The 18,364-nt window shown below is 36.3% G+C and overlaps 1 protein-coding gene and 1 long non-coding RNA gene across 3 annotated transcripts in view; one reads left to right on the forward strand and one right to left on the reverse strand.

The window, feature by feature from the left end:
- The window catches only part of LOC133542204 (uncharacterized), a 185,422-nt gene that overhangs the window by 68,261 nt on the left and 98,797 nt on the right, over positions 1-18,364 (reverse strand). The gene's annotated exons all lie outside the window — the stretch shown is intronic.
- Positions 10,538-18,364, forward strand: part of dusp10 (dual specificity phosphatase 10) — a 35,491-nt gene continuing 27,664 nt past the window's right edge. Inside the window, exon 1 of the mRNA XM_061886098.1 lies at positions 10,538-10,812. The gene's annotated coding sequence lies outside the window, so the exon portion shown is untranslated. The remainder of the gene's footprint in view (positions 10,813-18,364) is intronic.

Genomic DNA, 18,364 nt, shown 5'->3' on the forward strand with positions numbered 1-18,364 from the left:
TTCATTCTATTTCCAATTCTTAAATCCAAATTAAAAAACTAAATTTGGGTCGTTTTTCGATTGTTTCTATATATGACGAATTTGAAAACAAGCAAAAAAGTGTTAATTTTCATTAAAATATTGCCATAAAATTGGATTTTGTGCTGTTTTTCTTTTATGGATTTTTATTTTTCCAGACAAACACAAACATCGTATATATGTTTATCCAAAATGCAAAAATGCGTGTTTATCTGTGTGATACAAATCGAACCCGAAGCAGTATTTTAGGTCGGTGTACTTTCCGTTCATTCTATTTCCAATTCTTAAATGCAAATCAAAAATCTAGTTTTGAGGCATTTTTTCTATTTTTATTTCTGAACAAAGATTTTAGCGTTATGCTAAAAACAATGCTAAACACAAAGGAAAAGCTAAAATACTGCTTTAATTTGGCATCCCACAGATAACCGTGCATTTTTGCATTTCGGATGAACATGTATTCCATTTTTGTGTTTATCTGGAAAAATATAAATCCATAAAAGGAAAACCACACAAAATCAAATTTTCTAGCAATATTTTAATCAATCAATCAATCACTGTTCATTTATATTGCCCTAAATCACAAGTGTCTCAAAGGGCTGCACAAGCCATCCTCAATTCAGATCCCACATAAGGGCGAGGAAAAACTCACAACCCAGTGGGATGTCAATGTGAATGACTAATGAAAATCAACACTTTTTTGTTTGTTTTAAAATCTGGCATATATAATAAAAATAGAAAAATGGCACTAATATCGTTTTTTGATTTGCATTTAAGAATTGGAAATAGAATGAACAGAGGAAGGTACACGGACCTTGTTTAACAATACAATCCGTTTTTATTTAACAGTCCAAAGTTGCCCGATTCTGATTTTTTTCAAAATTAGATATTTTGTCCATCGTACTGTTTGGTTTTTCAAGTGAAATGTGATCTCTATCAGTCTCCAGTATAAACGTGCACATGCCCCAATGTGGCCACGACGTCACTTGCATGCGCAGTTCAATAAAGGGAAAAGAAAGGAAGTTGACCGGATTCCATAAATGAACAAGGCAGTCGGTGCTGCTACTACTACAAAATAAAATAAAATAGTCGCTACACCTTAAAGGGGAACTGCACATTTTTGGGGAATCGTTCACAATCATTATGACAACCAAGAAGACAAAGGTTACTCTTCCCGCTTTCTAACATATATAAATCGTCTCGTTCTAGGTGGCTAGCAATGCAGCTAATAGGAGTGATCTAGGGCTGGGCGATATGGCCTTTTATTAATATCTCCATATTTTTAGTCCATGTCACGATACACGATATATATCTCGATATTTTGCCTTTGCCTTGAATGAACACTGGGTGCAAATAATCACAGCAGTATGATGATTCTGTGTGTCTACATTAAAACATTCTTGTTCGTACTTCATTATTATATGCTTATTTTAAACTTTCATGCAGAGGGAAATCACAACTAAGTCAATTGACCAAAACGGGATTTATTAAAGCAGTGACACAAACATTCATGTCATTTCCAAAACAGAAAGTGCAAGATTGTCAGAGACATTTTAAAACAAGCTATTAGTGCACATTTGTGCATGTCACCAAGATGACATATCAAAACAACACTAAATTAAAGTGCACTTTTTGTACAGAACGCCACTACAATAGTTTAAAACAAAATAAAGTGCACTTTTGTGCATGATGTCACACAAGATATTTCAATAAGTGTCAAATTAAAATGAGCTGCATTATAGGAAATCAAATAGTGTATGTCGTTTGCTATGTGGTTGGTTCCTGTGTACGTTATCTCCTTCTGTTGACTATTTTTTTCATACGGTGTTGATCTGGAAATAGTTGCTTCGGCATTTTGTTGGTGTGGCACCGAACAGAGATGTTGACATGCGGAATTTCAAGCATTTTTCGTTCTCTAGCGGGTGACTTTTCAAATGATGCTACATTAGTTTTGCCGCATAATTGTTAAAAATCTTGCAGCTTGAAGCCAAACCACCGCCAAACAATGGAACCCATGCTGTTTTTCCAGGGAATTAATTCTTCCTTCATTTGTTACCAAATTTGCACATTCTCCCTTTCGTATTACCACCACTCCGCTCCGCGGGAGCGTGACGTATGTAAGAAGGTGTGTTTGTTTTAAGTCTCTGTGAGAAGGAGAGACAAGAAAGAGTGGAAAACGCATGCAGTGTAATGCCCGCAGCTAAAAGCAACTGCGTGAGAACGTATTCTCGAATATCACGATATAGTCATTTTCGATATCGCACATAGACAAACCCGCGATATATAGAATATATCGATATATGGCCTAGCCCTAGAGCAGGGGTGTCCAAACTTTTTCCACTGAGGGCTGCACAATGAAAAATCAAAGCAAGCGGGGGCCATTTTGATATTTTTTATTTTAAAAACCAATACAACATATGTATGTATAAAAAATGTTATACATTTAGGCCAACACTCAGGCTCGATCCCGGGGACCCCAAAGGGTTTAGGTCAAAGAAATATAAAAAATGTGTCATTATTTATTATTATTATTATTATTATTATTAGTCAATGTTTAAATCTCTAGATCCACATTAGGTGTATCTGTCAATATAAAGTTTTTTTTTTGTAAGATTTAAGTTGTATGCCCTTTTTGTCAAAGAAAACCCTGTTTTTTTATCGGAAAAACCAAAACATTTTCCTCCAATACAATTTTAAAGTGGAATATTTAGGGTTATATTATAATTGGAGCTCATAACATAACTCATAACAACATTGATTTTAGATGTATTATTATTTTTTAAGCAATGACACTTAAAAAAAAAGTCCCACTAAAATTATTGGGGATCCAAAGGGGTCCTCCTGCTCAGTAAAGTGTTAAACAATAAATCCCACATTTAAAAAAAAAACTTTTTACACAAACATCTCGAGATCAACTTCAGATATATCCGTCAATTATAACTTTTATTGTTGTTTATTGTGTTTCTTGTTTGTTTGTTTTAGGCCCTTCTTTAAAAAACAACAAGTTAGTTTGTTATATGGCAAACACAAAATATGCAACATTTTCCCCCCAAAATACCTCAAAGTGGAATATTTATTGTCACGTAATTGGAGCAATGAATAGGTCAATAATTCATTATAACATTGTTTTTGATTCATTATTATTTTTTAAAGAAAGAAACACAGCTTTGTGTTATAAGGGTCAACATTGGAACATGTTCTTGTTACATTTCACCTGTTTACTCTTCATACCACTTTTCATGTTTTTTTTTTTTTTTTAATTGTATTTTTAGAATGTTCTATGGGGGCGTTAAAAATTTACTCGCAGGCAACAAATGGCCCCCAGGCCGTACTTTGGACAGCCCTGCCCAAGAGTGATCAATTTTACCTATTTAAAAATGCATTCAAAAACCGTCAACAATATATACAGTATATAACCTTTTTGAGACATCACAGCCCAATACTCAAAATTCATTCAATCTTTCACAATGAATCGTAATTGGCTTTTGGTAATCAAGGAATTCTTTCTTGAAAATCTTCCTTACACATGATAAACTACTACTTTCCTTATTTCCTTGGAAATTCCCCCTGTAACCTTGGTGACTCCTTTGATCCAACGTCATTCCATTTTTTTCATCTGTCAGAACCATGGACTTTCCCAGCGTGATGGGAGGGTACTCTGTCGTCATTTGGCTTTTAGCCTAATGAAACCAGTCACACCGGCAGAACCACTTGAATTTAAATAACTGCTCAGGACATGCAAACATCTTTTTCCCATCGTTGCTACTATCGTTTACCAAAGGTGACCTCGAGGCCACTCTTCAGTTGCTCCTAACTGTTTGCAGACAACTGAGTACTAGCGGTTTAGAACGGAATATAGAAACCAGATACAGTCGTCCCTTGTTTATCGCAGCTAATTAATTCCAGGCCTGACTGTGGTGAATGTGGTGTGGCATTTCCGAAAAGTAGGATCATTGTTAATAAATGTAATATTTTCAAAGTAAGAGCGTAAAATACTGTTCTAACTGCTCTTTAAACATGAAATGAAAAGCAATGTATATCTGGAGTGTGTTGCACTGAAGATCACCAGTAGGGATGGGCATCGTTCACATTTGGATCGATACTGGTACTCAACGGTACACATTTTTGGTACCTTTGTACAGTGGGGCAAAAAAGTATTTAGTCAGCCACCAATTATGCAGGTTGTCCCACTTAAAATGATGACAGAGGTCTGTAATTTTCATCATAGGTACACTTCAAATGTGAGAGACAGACTGTGAAAAAAAAAATCCAGGAATTCACATTGTAGGAATTTTAAAGAATGTATTTGTAAATTATAGTGGAAAATAAGTATTTGGTCAACCATTCAAAGCTCTCACTGATGGAAGGAGGTTTTGGCTCAAAATCTCACGATACATGGCCCCATTCATTCTTTCCTTAACACGGATCAAACGTCCTGTCCCCTTAGCAGAAAAACAGCCCCAAAGCATGATGTTTCCACCCCCATGCTTCACAGTAAGTATTGTGTTCTTGGGATGCAACTCAGTATTATTCTTCCTCCAAACACGACGAGTTGAGTTTATATCAAAATTGATACATAGATGATACAGCAGAGGATTTGGAGAATGTCATGTGGTCAGATGAAACCAAAATAGAACTTTTTGGTATAAACTTAACTCGTCGTGTTTGGAGGAAGAAGAATACTGAGTAGCATCCCAAGAACACCACACCTACTGTGAAGCATGGGGGTGGAAACATCATGCTTTGGAGCTGTTTTTCTGCTAAGGGGACAGGACGATTGATCCGTGTTAATGAACGAATGAATGGGGCCATGTATCGTGAGATTATTAGCCAAAACCTCCTTCCATCAGCGAGAGCTTTGAATGGTTGACCAAATACTTATTTTCCACCATAATTTACAAATACATTCTTTAAAATTCCTACAATGTGAATTCCTGTCTCTCACAGTTGAAGATTATAGACCTCTGTCATCATTTTAAGTGGGAGAACTTGCACAATCGGTGGCTGAATAAATACTGTTTTGCCCCACTGTATGTAGTATCCATCCCATCCATCCATTTTCTACCGCTTATTCCCTTTGACGTTGCGGGGGGCACTGGTGCCTATTTCAGCTAGTAAATATTAATTGGTGATGTGAGTGTGAATGTTGTCTGTCTATCTGTACCTATCTGCGCTGTACCTTTGGGTTTTGTCCAAACGCTGATGTCTTGCTATGGAAAATAGATTCATAAAAGCTTATTAAATGGATAAATGTTTATGTTGCGTTTTGGATTCATTCGCTATGTTTCAATTAGACAGTTAGTATACACAACAGCGTGCGCTAACAATAACACATAGCTGTTCACTGTTCATAAAGCACAACAGAAGGAGCTGGGATTATTCGTGTCCATTTATAAATAACTGTGCAGCGCCCTAATAATAGCTGCAATAATAAATATTCTGCATTGTTTCAGGTTGCTGAGGATAAACGGGGGGAGCTCAGACTATATTTAGGGTTTAAAGCCAGCATGAGTCCTGCCAGATGTATGACAAGGTAGTCAGACAAGTGCCAAAAAACCTTATTTATTGCTTAATGTTTCAAATTTTTATTTACTTTTTAAAATTTTTTTTTACCTCCTTATTGTGTCACTTTCTCACACTGTGCTCACACAATTGACTTTAAGGTATCTGTAACGTGCTGGAAAATATGCAAAAGAGGTGGTTTGTTATAAAAAAAAAAACAATGCGGAAAAATATGTCAGGCGTGCTCCTAAAATAGAAGCATGATAGTAATGTACTTTGCTTGAACATGACAGTTTTTGGCGAGTAGATCAAGGAAGATCAAGGGAATCTGCGTTCAATTATATTTAGTGTTGCCACTATCGTAACTACCTCCTTAGGTAAATAGATGTAAAAATCTGATTTCTAATGAATATTTTCATAATAGCAAAAATTGCAAAATAATGTATCTTTACATAACACTGGACTTAATAGCTGTATTAAACCTAATATGGTGTTTGCATGCACCTGCAGCAAAACGCTATCATTGAATTTGCATCAAGCTGTCGATGTCGTAAATGAACGGTCACATAAAGTAGGTTGGAGACTTTCATTATGTTTGAATTTGTATACTGTAGAAGCATTCAAATTACAAAAAAAAAATGTTTTCAGCCAACAACAACAACAAAAAATGTACTGCCAATTGCCATCGTCTTGACGTGAAGGGTCCTGTCACAAATCTTAGGTCACTATTTTATTGTTTCATGGACTATTTGGGGGTTCAAATATATACATGTATTTTTAAGTCATTTTAGAATTACAAAGGAAGAAAAACTGAAATTATAATTTATAGTCATATGCTGTAGCCCGTCAGTATAGTTTAATGCCATCCCATCCATCCATTTTCTACCGCTTATTCCCTTTTGGGGTCACGGGGGGCGCTGGCGCCTATCTCAGCTACAATCGGGCGGAAGGCGGGGTACACCCTGGACAAGTCGCCACCTCATCGCAGGGCCTATAGTTTAATGTGTACAGTTAAATGCAGGCTTGTTTTTTTACTGACCCGCGGAACGTCCTAAAAATACAAATACACAGCAAAAGTAAAAAAAAAAAAGCAAAATTACATAATGTAACGAAAAAAGGTTACAATGGGAGTAATAATAATAACTATTGATGGAAGTAAAACACACCTCAGTGAGCGTGTGGCACATTCACTAGCTGTATCGACTCCAAAGAGACCGCAATTCCTATTCATAGTTTAAAAAATATTTTTTATACAAAAAAAAGAATAAATATAAATAAAAAAAAATTAAATACATTTTTTAAAATAAGTTATTTTGGCCATCTAACCCAAAGCCCGCACATATAATGTACAGTATTTTTGTAACCTGTTATTTCTTTATGTTTAGACCAAAATATTTATATTTCAAGACTTGATTTTGAATTGACAGTCGATTTGAAATCCAATTATCATCACAAGAATTGGAATCAAAACCAATTGCGAGTTATAAGATTTACATCCCTAATTGGCAGAAGGCTTGTTTTTTGTTGACCTGCAGAACATCCTCAAATTACAAATACCCAGCAAAAGCTTAAAGAATAAGTGATGATACTAGTAACCAGTCATAGGTAAATGATGTGTCAGTGAGCATGTGGCACACTCACTGGCTGTATTGACACTAGGGTGCTGAAAAAAATGATTCACATCTAAATCGTGATACTTTTTTGTCCTCTTGTAAATCAATTAATATTTTTTCAAGAATAGATTCATTTATTTATATATGTATATATATGTATATACACACACTTTTAGGAATCAATTTGTAAATATATTTTTGGGCCATCTTTGAGCGTACTCACTGTGTGCATACATCAGCAGCAAAGAAAAGTGTTACCTCTTGAAAAGGTCTTATTTTTATACCAAGTAATAAATTGCAAACATTGTTTTTGAATCGATTCTGAATCAAATCGTCGCCACAAGAATCGGAATAGTACTTATAAAATGTATATCCCTAATTGGCCCGTGGCTTGTTTTCTATTGACTCGCAGAATCTTCTAAAATTACAAATACACAGAAAATGTTTAGAAAATGAGCAAAAATTGCATAAAGTCTCTATATAGACCCCCTCTCCAGGGGCCCAGGCTTAGACCGATTTTTTTATTTTTTTTTTATTTCCCCGCACTTTCTTACCTGTATCTCACCTTTTTTTGTAAGGGGAGCCGGAAGTTGGCAGACCCGTCAACAATCATGTTCTGTCTCCATGTAATGTTTGTCTGATCTTGATTGGGATTGTGCTGAAAATTTTAATCTCCCCTCGGGGATTAATAAAGTATGTCTGATTCTGATTTTGACAAAACAACGAGAAAAGGTTCAAATGGTAATAATACTAATAAATAGTGATTGGTAAAAGATGCCTCAGTGAGTGTGTATTACACAGTGAGTGTGTATTACACACTCACTGGCTGTATTGACACTGAAGGTGCTGAAAAAACTGATTCACATCCGAATTGCGATTCTTATTTACGAAAATAATAAATCGACTCATAATTTTCAATAACTAATATATATGTATATATATATATATATATATATATATGCTTGTTTTTACACTAAATAATAGCCTATATTCCAAGATTTGGTTTTGAATTGAACTGTTACACTGAGAATCGGAATCAAATTGACTCGTGAGTTGCTGTAAGATTAAATCCCTCATTGGCTTTGGGGGTTGTTTTCTATTTACCCGCAGAACATCCTAAAAATACAAATACTCAGCGAAAGTTAAAAAAAATTGCTACATTGCATAAAGTAACGAGAGAAGGTTGAAATGGTAATAATACTAATAAATAGTGATGGGTAAATGATGTTTCAGTGAGCGTGTGGCACACTCACTGGCTGTATTGACACTGAGGGTTCTGAAAAAAACAGATTTATATCCGAATGGCAATTCTTATTATTCCAATTCTAAATTGATTTATAATTTTTGAGAATCACATATTTTTGTTTAAGAATCAGTTTCTACAGACTTTTTTAGGCCATCTTGGCGCTTACTCGCTCGCATGTCATTCATCTTTTGTAACCACAGTCATGTCACACTGGTTTTATCACAACATACTTTTTACTTTTACCCGCGTATTATTGTGAAGAAACGCAACTTTTACTTTGTTACATTGAGTTTTATTCCGATTGCTACATTTATTCACATCATCCTCTAATATATTCATATTCTATTGATTACTGCTTAGAAAGACTTCTGTCACATGACCTTGTTTTACCAATCCAACCTAAGAACGTGTGACCTTTGTTTCCAAATCACCATTCAGACGGTGCCCGGCGGTCACATGAACGCACACAAACTACACACACAAACTACACACACACAAACTACACACTGTAAAAAGTGGATAACTCTTCAGACTAACTCTTACAAACTAGATAAAAAATAACATTCATATCATCCGTATCATTAGAAATGTTCACATTTCAGCCTACGAGAAATCCAATTCCAACTATTAAACATTTTTTTGCTGTAGGTTGTGGATTTTTTTAAATGTTTTAGCTGCTCATGTGCTAACATTAGCATACGTACCATTAAAAAATAGCTACTAAATAAATCAGAAAGTACCAAGTACTTGAGTCGTTTTTTCACTGAATTTCATTAGGAATGTGACATTCGCAAACAAGCCGAGCCTTTTGAACGGCTCTTTAAGTGAACGATGAGAACCGATTCGCAGTTGCGAGCAATTCATTTGAGAACCGTGTTTTTATGCAGATGCAGCGCTTCACCAGACTTTTTTTTTTCTTAAATAATTTTAACTTTTAATAGTTTTTATCAATTTATTTTTATCCACTTTTCTGGTTACCATGAATTGATTACCGTGGACCCCGACTTAAACAAGTTGAAAAACTTATTCTGGTGTTACCATTTAGTAGTCAATTGTATGGAATACGTACTGAACTGTGCAATCTACTAATAAAAGTTTCAATTAATCAAAAAGTTAATTTTTCCGATAAGTAAATGGGTTCAGGCATACACCCACCAGGTGGGTAAAACTACAATTTTAATTAAAATGTTTTATTTTATTTGTATTCATACTTTTTAATTCAATATAAATATTTTATTCTTACTCATTTTTTTTGTCTTTTTCTCTTATTCTTACTCTTTTTTTTGTATTTTTTCTCTTTTCAAGAATATTTTTAAAGGTGAGGGAAAATGTTTAAGTCTCATTGTCAAATAATGGGAATGTGGTTAATATTAATAATGTTTACAATGGAAACAAAAACACAACTATGGTCAATATTTAAGATTAATTCCCACAATAAAAAAATATTTACGTCAATTTAATTTATTCAGTTCCACATGTTATTGTTTCCTTGATGAAAAAAAAACAACTAATAAAAAGCCAAAGACATGCACCTGGGGATAGGTTGATTGGCAACACTAAATTGGCCCTAGTGTGTGAATGTGAGTGTGAATGTTGTCTGTCTATCTGTGACGGCCCTGCGATGAGGTGGCGACTTGTCCAGGGTGTACCCCGCCTTCCGCCCGATTGAAGCTGAGATAGGCGCCAGCGCCCCCCGCGACCCCGTAAGGGACAAGCGGTAGAAAATGGATGGATGGATGGAAAAAGCCACTGTTTTGAACTGCTCCTCAAGATTCAGCTGCTTTCATAAAGCCATAAATCCCATCTCGAATATTAATTAATTCATTTTTTATACCGCTTATCCTCATTAGGGTCCCGGCAGTTGAAAGCTGGAACCTATCCCACACGCGACGCAAATCAATGACCCAAATGAGCGCGCGAACGCACCGTGTCTTCCTTTTTCCCAACCGACGAAGCGGCACGTGAACGCCCCGCGTCTTTCATCGTGTAGTTTCTGCTGACGTGGCTTCTGATTGGCTGCTTGTGACATCATCGCACTTGCGGCTGAAGGCAGTTTGTAGCCGCGGTTTTGAAGCGACACTCCCATCCTCCTCCCCTCCCTGGCTCCGAACCAGACGTCCCGGCTTAAATCCCTCCCACGGCGGGGCGGGACGTCACTGTACCCAAAAAAAAAAAAAAAAAAATCCCGTTTAATATTAATGAAGTCGCGAATTGGCTCCGACTCGCGTCAGTCCCGCTGTGCGACTTCTGTAAGCTGGCTCACTTCCTTCAACATTATTATTCCTGGGCAACGCTGGTTGGCACAGGAAAAAAAAAAAAAAAAAAAGTATCCCAAAAATGTTGCCGAGCCTCCGTACGTGCACCGAGTGAATGGAGGCACCCTCGTCACCGGGAGGAGATCCTGCATTACCGGGCCACAGACAGCAACACACACCGGTAAGCAGACATTTCAAGCAAGTTTGGCAATTAGAAGTTTGCTGCAACGAACGCGCTGTTTACTTCCACGCACCCGTTCACGTGTAACTATTAAGCAATGCAGTTTGTGTTATTATTTTTTCATTCCGAACGCCACGTTTTATTCAAAGCACGTCCTTATGCCGGTTTCCCCCCAACCTTCCTTTCAATTCTGTGATTATGCGTGCAGGAGGAGGATGACCAAGGCAGGGTTACTGTGTGCATGCATGCATGCATGGCTGGAGTCCTTACATAACACGCGCTTACATTAGAAGGAACTGCATGTCGTCCATCTTTATGACTATCTCCACTTGTGGGGGAGATAAACTGCAGTGATGCAGTATTTATTTATTTTTTTATTCCCACACGAAAACAACATTACAGTAGCAGGAGGATGATCATTAGCCTGAAGTGACTCAGTGTTGATTAACAAGGTGATTAGAGTGGGTGTTGCTCATGTTTGACTTCAGCAGATGTTAGTAATGGTGATCAAACACACACTTTTCATCCCACTCTGATGCTTTTAATATCAATTAAAGGCCTACTGAAATGACATTTTCTTATTGAAACGGGGATAGCAGGTCCATTCTATGTGTCATACTTGATCATTTCGCGCTATTGCCTAATTTTTGCTGAAAGGATTTAGTAGAGAACATCCATGATAAAGTTCGCAACTTTCGGTGTTAAGAGAAAAGCCCTGCCTCTACCGGAAATCGCAGACGATGATGTCACACATGTGGGGGCTCCTCACATATTCACATTATTTTTAATGGGAGCCTCCAACAAAAAGTGCTATTCGGATCGAGAAAACGACAATTTCCCTATTAACTTGAGCGAGGATGAAAGATTTGTGTTTGAGGATATTGATAGCGACGGACTAGAAAAAAAAAAAGATTAAAAAAAAAAATCTGTGATTGCATTGGGACGGATTCCGATGTTTTTAGAGACATTTACTAGGATAATTCTGGGAAATCCCTCATCTTTCTATTGTGTTGCTAGTGTTTTAGTGAGTTAAATAGTACCTGATAGTCGGAAGGGTGTCTCCACGGGTGTGTTGACGTGCAGTGTCTCAGGGGAGTCGACGGCAGCTATGGACGGCACAAGCTCAGCTTTTCTCCGGTAAGAACTGACTTTTTAACCACAATTTTCTCACCGAAACCTGCTGGTTGACATTTGGTAGGGATCCATGTTGGCTTGACCGCGCTCTGATCCATAGGAAAGTTTCACCTCCAGGAGTTTTAAACAAGGAATCACCATGTGTTTGTGTGGCTAAAGGCTAAAGCTTACCAACTCCATCTTTCTACTTTGACTTCTCCAATATTAATTGAACAAATTGCAAAAGATTCAGCAACACAGATGTCCAGAATACTGTGTAATTACGTGATTAAAGCAGATTACTTATAGCTTGGATCGGGCTGGAAAAAAATGTCCGCTACAACCGGTGACGTCAAACGCATGCGTCATCATACGCGTCATCATTCCGCGACGTTTTCAACAGGACACTTCGCGGGAAATTTAAAATTGCAAAATTGTAAACTAAACCGGCTGTATTGACATGTGTTGCAATGTTAATATTTCATCATTGATATATAAACTATCAGACTGCGTGGTCGGTAGTAGTGGCCTTTAAGGCTGTCAAAAATAGTCATTATTATTTGTCACATGGCTATATGAATGACTCAAAATTCCTCAAACATTTTGGACAGTTTGGCCATTGAGCAGCCAATTCTGGGCCCCAATACATGACTCCTTAACATCGCCTATAAACAGACTTGTTAGGTTTATAAACGCTAAAACAACTTAGTATTGGTTTAGATCAGCTTTTAAAAACACATGCAAAAACCTTAAAGGCCTACTGAAACCCACTACTTCCGACCACGCAGTCCGACAGTTTATACATCAATGATGAAATATTAACATTGCAACACATGCCAATATGGCCTTTTTAGTTTACTAAATTGCAATTTTAAATTTCCCGCGAAGTGTCGTTTTGAAAACGTCGCGGTATGATGACTCGTATGATGACGCGTGCGTTTGACGTCCCGGGTTGTAGCGGACATTATTTTCCAGCCCAATCCAAGCTATAAGTAGTCTGCTTTAATCGCATAATTAAACAGTGTTCTGGACATCTGTGTTGCTGAATCTTTTGCAATTTGTTCAATTAATAATGGAGAAGTCAAAGTAGAAAAATGGAGGTGGGAATCTTTTAGCCTTTAGCCACACAACCACACAGTGTTTCCTTGTTTAAAATTCCCGGAGGTGAAGCTTTACTATGGATCAGAGCGGTCAAGCGAACATGGATCCCGACCACATGTCAACCGGCAGTTTTCGGTGAGAAAATTGTGGTAATAAGTTGGCTCTTACTGGAGATCAGCGGAGCTTCTGTCCTGCTGCAGCTTCGTGACTTCCCTCAGAGACTCTGGCGTCAACACACCCGTGGCCACACCCCTCTGACTTTCAGGTACTATTTAACTCACTAAAACACTAGCAACACAATAGGCAGATAAGGGATTTCCCAGAATTATCAGAGTAAATGTGTCTAAAAACATCTGAATCGTTCCCACTGCAATCGCCTTTTTTCTTTTTTTTTTTCCTAGTCCTTTACTCTAAATTTCCTCATCCACAAATCTTTCATCCTCTCTCAAATTAGTGGGGAAATTGTCGCTTTCTCGGTCCGAATAGCTCTAGCTGCTGCTGGCTATGATTGTAAACAATGTGAGGATGTGAGGAGCCCTACAACCAGTGGCGTCACGCGCACATCGTCTGCTACTTCTGGTAAAGGCAAGGCTTTTTTATGAGCGACCAAAGGTTGCGAACTTTATCGTCAATGTTCTCTACTAAGTCCTTTCAGCAAAAATATGGCAATATCGCGAAATGATTAAGTATGACACATAAAATGGACACGCTATCCCCGTTTAAATAAGAAAATCTCATTTCAATAGGCCTTTAATTATGGTTTCGACTTTTAAAAGATGGGATCAACATGTCTATAATATATCTGGATCAGTGTTTCTTAACATTGGTTTCTCAGGTATCGAAATAATGTTGGTAATGGGACAACACTAGTGTGTTTATAAACACTAAAACAACTAAGTATTGGTTTAAATCAGCTTTTAAAAACACATGCAAAAACCTTAATTACGGTTTTGACTTTTTAAAGATGTGATCAACATGTCTATAATATATCTGGATCAGTGTTTCTGAACACCGGTTTCTCAGGTATCGAAATATTGTTGGTATCGGGACAACACTAGTATGTTTATAAACACTAAAACAACTTAGTATTGGTTTAAATCAGCTTTTAAAAACACATGCAAAAACCTTAATTATGGTTTTGACTTTTAAAACATGGGATCAACATGTCTAACATGTCTGAAACAGTGTTTCTTAACCATAGGGACGCCAAAAACATCGGCACTCAGTTGTAATACACTTTTCCACCACTTGTGGCAGCAATGGCAACATCAAACACAGAAGAATTGATTGATTGAAACTTTTCTTAGTATATTGTACAGTACAGTACAGAACATACTCTGTACAGTTGACCACTAAATGGTAACACCCGAATAAGTTTTTCAACTTGATTAAGTCGGGGTCCACGTAAATCAATTCATGGTAAAAGTCCTAGAGAAGTTTCATAAGCGCAAAAAGTATGACTAAATTTTATGTATTGTTGATTTAGTTTTTTATTTTAGCACTACATAATTGCATGTACATTTATTTTTCATCAGATATTTACGAGTCTCTTTTAGGGTTGTACGGTGTACCGCGATACTAATGAATCATATTCAGTACTATACCGTCTTGACCATGTTTATAAACTTTTTTTGTGGTCCCCTTTATTTAGAGAAGTACCGAAAAGTACCAAAAGCTATCGAAATAATTTCGGTATCGGGACAACACTAGTATGTTTTTAAACACATGTTTAATGTACCATAAGAGTTTTTGTAAAAATTCAGCCAATAATGCAATTTTTTGTGGTCCCCTTTATTTAGAAAAGTACCGAAAAGTATCAAAATAATTTTGGTATCGGTACCAAAATATTGGAATCGGGACAATTAAATAAGCTTTTAAAAACACATGCAAAAAGCTTAATTATGGTATCGACCTTTTAAAGATGGGATCAACATGTCCATAACATATCTGGATCAGTGTTTCTTAACCAAAACATCGTTTTTTCTCAGGCACTCTGTTGCAATACACTTTTCCACCACCTGTGGCAGCAATGACAATATCAAGCAGACAGAAGACTGGAGCTAAAGTCATAAAAAAGTTTCATAAGCGCAAAAATTATGACTAAAGAAATGAATATGTGTTTTTATTTGCACTTTAATTTCATGTATTGTTGATTTAGTTTTTATTTTATTTTAGGACTACATAATTGCACGTAAATAGATTTTTTTTATCAGATATTTAAGAGTCACTTCTAGGTTTGTACGTTATATCGGTATTAGTATAGTACCGTGATACTAATGAAACATATTCGGTACTATAGTGTCTCGACCATGTTTATAAACTCAGGAAATATGTCCCTAGACACATGAGGACTTTTAATATGACCAATGTATGATCCTGTAACTACTTGGTATCAGATTGATACCCACATTTGTGGTATCATCCAAAACGAATGTAGAATATCAAATAACAGGAGAAAAATTGATTATTACATTTTAACATAAGTGTAGATAGAACATGTTAAAAGAGAGAATAAGAAGTTATCAGTAAATGAACAAGTAGATTAATAATTCATTTTCTACCACTTTTCCTTAATAATGTTGACAAAATAATAGAATGGAAAATGACACAATATGTCACTGCATACGTCAGCAGCTAAATTAGGAGCCTTTGTTTGCTTACTTACTACTAAAAGACCAGTTGTCTTGTATGTTCACTATTTTATTTAAGGACAAACTTGGAATAAGAAACACATGTTTAATGTACCCTAAGATTTTTTTGTCAAAATAAAGCCGTGCAATTTTTTGTGGTTCCATTTATTTAGAAAATTACTAAAAAGTATCGAAATCATTTTGGTACTCGTACCAGGACCAAAATATCGGTATCGGGACAACACTAGTATGTTTATAAACTCTAAAACAACTTAGTATTGGTTCAAAACAGCTTTTAAAACACATGCAAAAACATTCATTATGATTTTGACTTTTTAAATATGGGACCAACAGTTCTATAACATATGTGGATCAGTGTTTCTTAACCAAAACCAAAACATCGGTTTCTCAGGCACTTAGTTGTAATACAACACCATCCGTGGCAGCAATGACAATATCAAACACACTGAAGAAGACCGGAGCTAAAACCCGAGAGAAGTTTCATAAGCGCAAACATTATGATTAAGGTAGTGAATCTGTGTTTTATTTGCACTTTAATTTCATATATTGTTATGTTTTTTTTTTATTTTAGCACTACATAATTGGATGTAAATTTATTTTTCATCAGATATTTAAGAGTCTCTTACGCAGTTTATTTGATTAGTACTTATTTTTGTAATCAGCCTGACCTAACCTATGGTTTATGTGTTAAAGAAATAATTGTTTGTGGTTAACACATTCCTTAATATCATTCGACAAGGTTGCAAACTGTAAGTATGTTATATACATTTTTTGAATATGATTAAAATCAATAGTGAGATGACTAATTCAGTGTTGATATTGGCACCTCTTTAGTAAAAAAAGTTGAGTCCCAATGTCGAAAAGGTAAGAACCCTTAAACTAGATCAAACACCTTAAATTATTTTTGGAAAAAGGGAATAATAATATGATTTTAAATCATATAACCCAGGGGTCGGGAACCTTTTTGGCTGAAAGAGCCATGAAAGCCGAATATTTCAAAGTGTATTACCGTGAGAGCCATATAATATCTTTTAACACTGAATACAACTAAATGCATGCATTTTTAAAGAAAGACCAACATTTTTAGAGTATAATAAGTCTTTTTTTTAATAACATTTTTATTCTGAAGCTAACCAATAATAAATAAAATACTTCTTACTATTGATGCGACTTCTTGAACAGGTGCGGTAGAAAACGGATGGATGGATTAAAATGCATGAGACTGTTTTATATGTTGTACGTTATTTTTAACACTGATTACCAGCGGAATTATTTATTACTAATCATGTTAGGCAGGCCTGGGCAATTATTTAAACTCGGGGGCCAAATTTAGAGAAAAAAATGTGTCTTGGGGCCGGTATATCTGATTTTTAGGGACACTAATACAAAAACTCACAATAATGTCTGATTGGATGCTAAAAAAGTCATGAGAGACTCTTAAAAACAGAATGGAATTTTAAATTTTTTTCACTGAACGAGACACTCAGAATGTACATGAAAATAAAGAATGTGGGATTTACAATATTAACTATGAACGATAAAACACCGAATATTGACAACACCACCTTTCGATCAAGCAAAACGCAACAAAAGTGCAACAAACACATCAAAATATGGAAGTGAGGGGGGAAAAAACCTCACTTACAATCTGATATATCTGATAGTTATCACTAAGCTTTAGAACTTTGTTGTAAAAATTTATTTCCGCATCTGTCCCTGACACCCGCATTTCAGGTTGACTGCTCTGGAAACACTCTGTGGAAACGCTCACCACCCACACTGCTTGGTGCCTCGTCAGAGCTGCGGTGACTTAGATTACCATAGTAACAAATTAGATTAGCATAGTAACTAATTACATTACAATAGTAACTACTATATCATGCAAAAGAGCAGATTTCAACCATTGAATTACTTTGTATAGTTCAAGATTCACTGTCATTAGAAAACATCACTGCACATCATGATGGCAGCTACAATTTCCATCTTGAAGATCTAAAAATATTATTTGGGAATGTCCGGTGGGCCTGATTAAAAAGCATAACGCATGTGGCCCCCGGGTCTAATTTGCCCAGGTCTGGTGTTAAGAAATGTCAGCTATGATGTATCTGAGAGCCAGATGCAGTCATCAAAAGAGCCACATCTGGCTCTAGAGCCATAGGTTCCCTACCCCTGATATAACCTGTCGTTATTCACGTAATTGTGATTATAAGTCATAATTTCCTTGTAAAGTAGCGATTAGCTGATACATCAGTGGATAATACCAATCATAATAATACACCAATGTTATTATGGTTGTATTATTATTAGTGCCTCACCTTGGAGTCAAGTCTCCCCCCGCCTTTAAGAACCAGTGACGCCTCTGTAACTTGGGTTCTTGAATGCGCCACAGTTATGCACGTGCACATGTTAAGTTTGGGCGAAGTTTGCATCACACAAAGCTACAGCGTGTCTTACGTACGGGCGCAGTTTATAAAATTGGCTAACACCCAAAGCTAGTGCGTGTGCGCGTGTTAGGGATGGGCGTTGTTTATATCATTAGCTAACAACACAACGCTGATGTGTGTGTTACGTATGGGTGTAGTTCATACCATTATCTAACCAAAAACAAAGATAATGTGCATGTTACATACGGGCGTAGTTTACATCATTAGCGAGGAACACAAAAAGTCCCTTTGCTTGTTACTGCC

Source organism: Nerophis ophidion, linkage group LG24 (genome assembly GCF_033978795.1).
Source record: "Nerophis ophidion isolate RoL-2023_Sa linkage group LG24, RoL_Noph_v1.0, whole genome shotgun sequence".
In the NCBI taxonomy this organism is placed as follows: domain Eukaryota; kingdom Metazoa; phylum Chordata; class Actinopteri; order Syngnathiformes; family Syngnathidae; genus Nerophis; species Nerophis ophidion.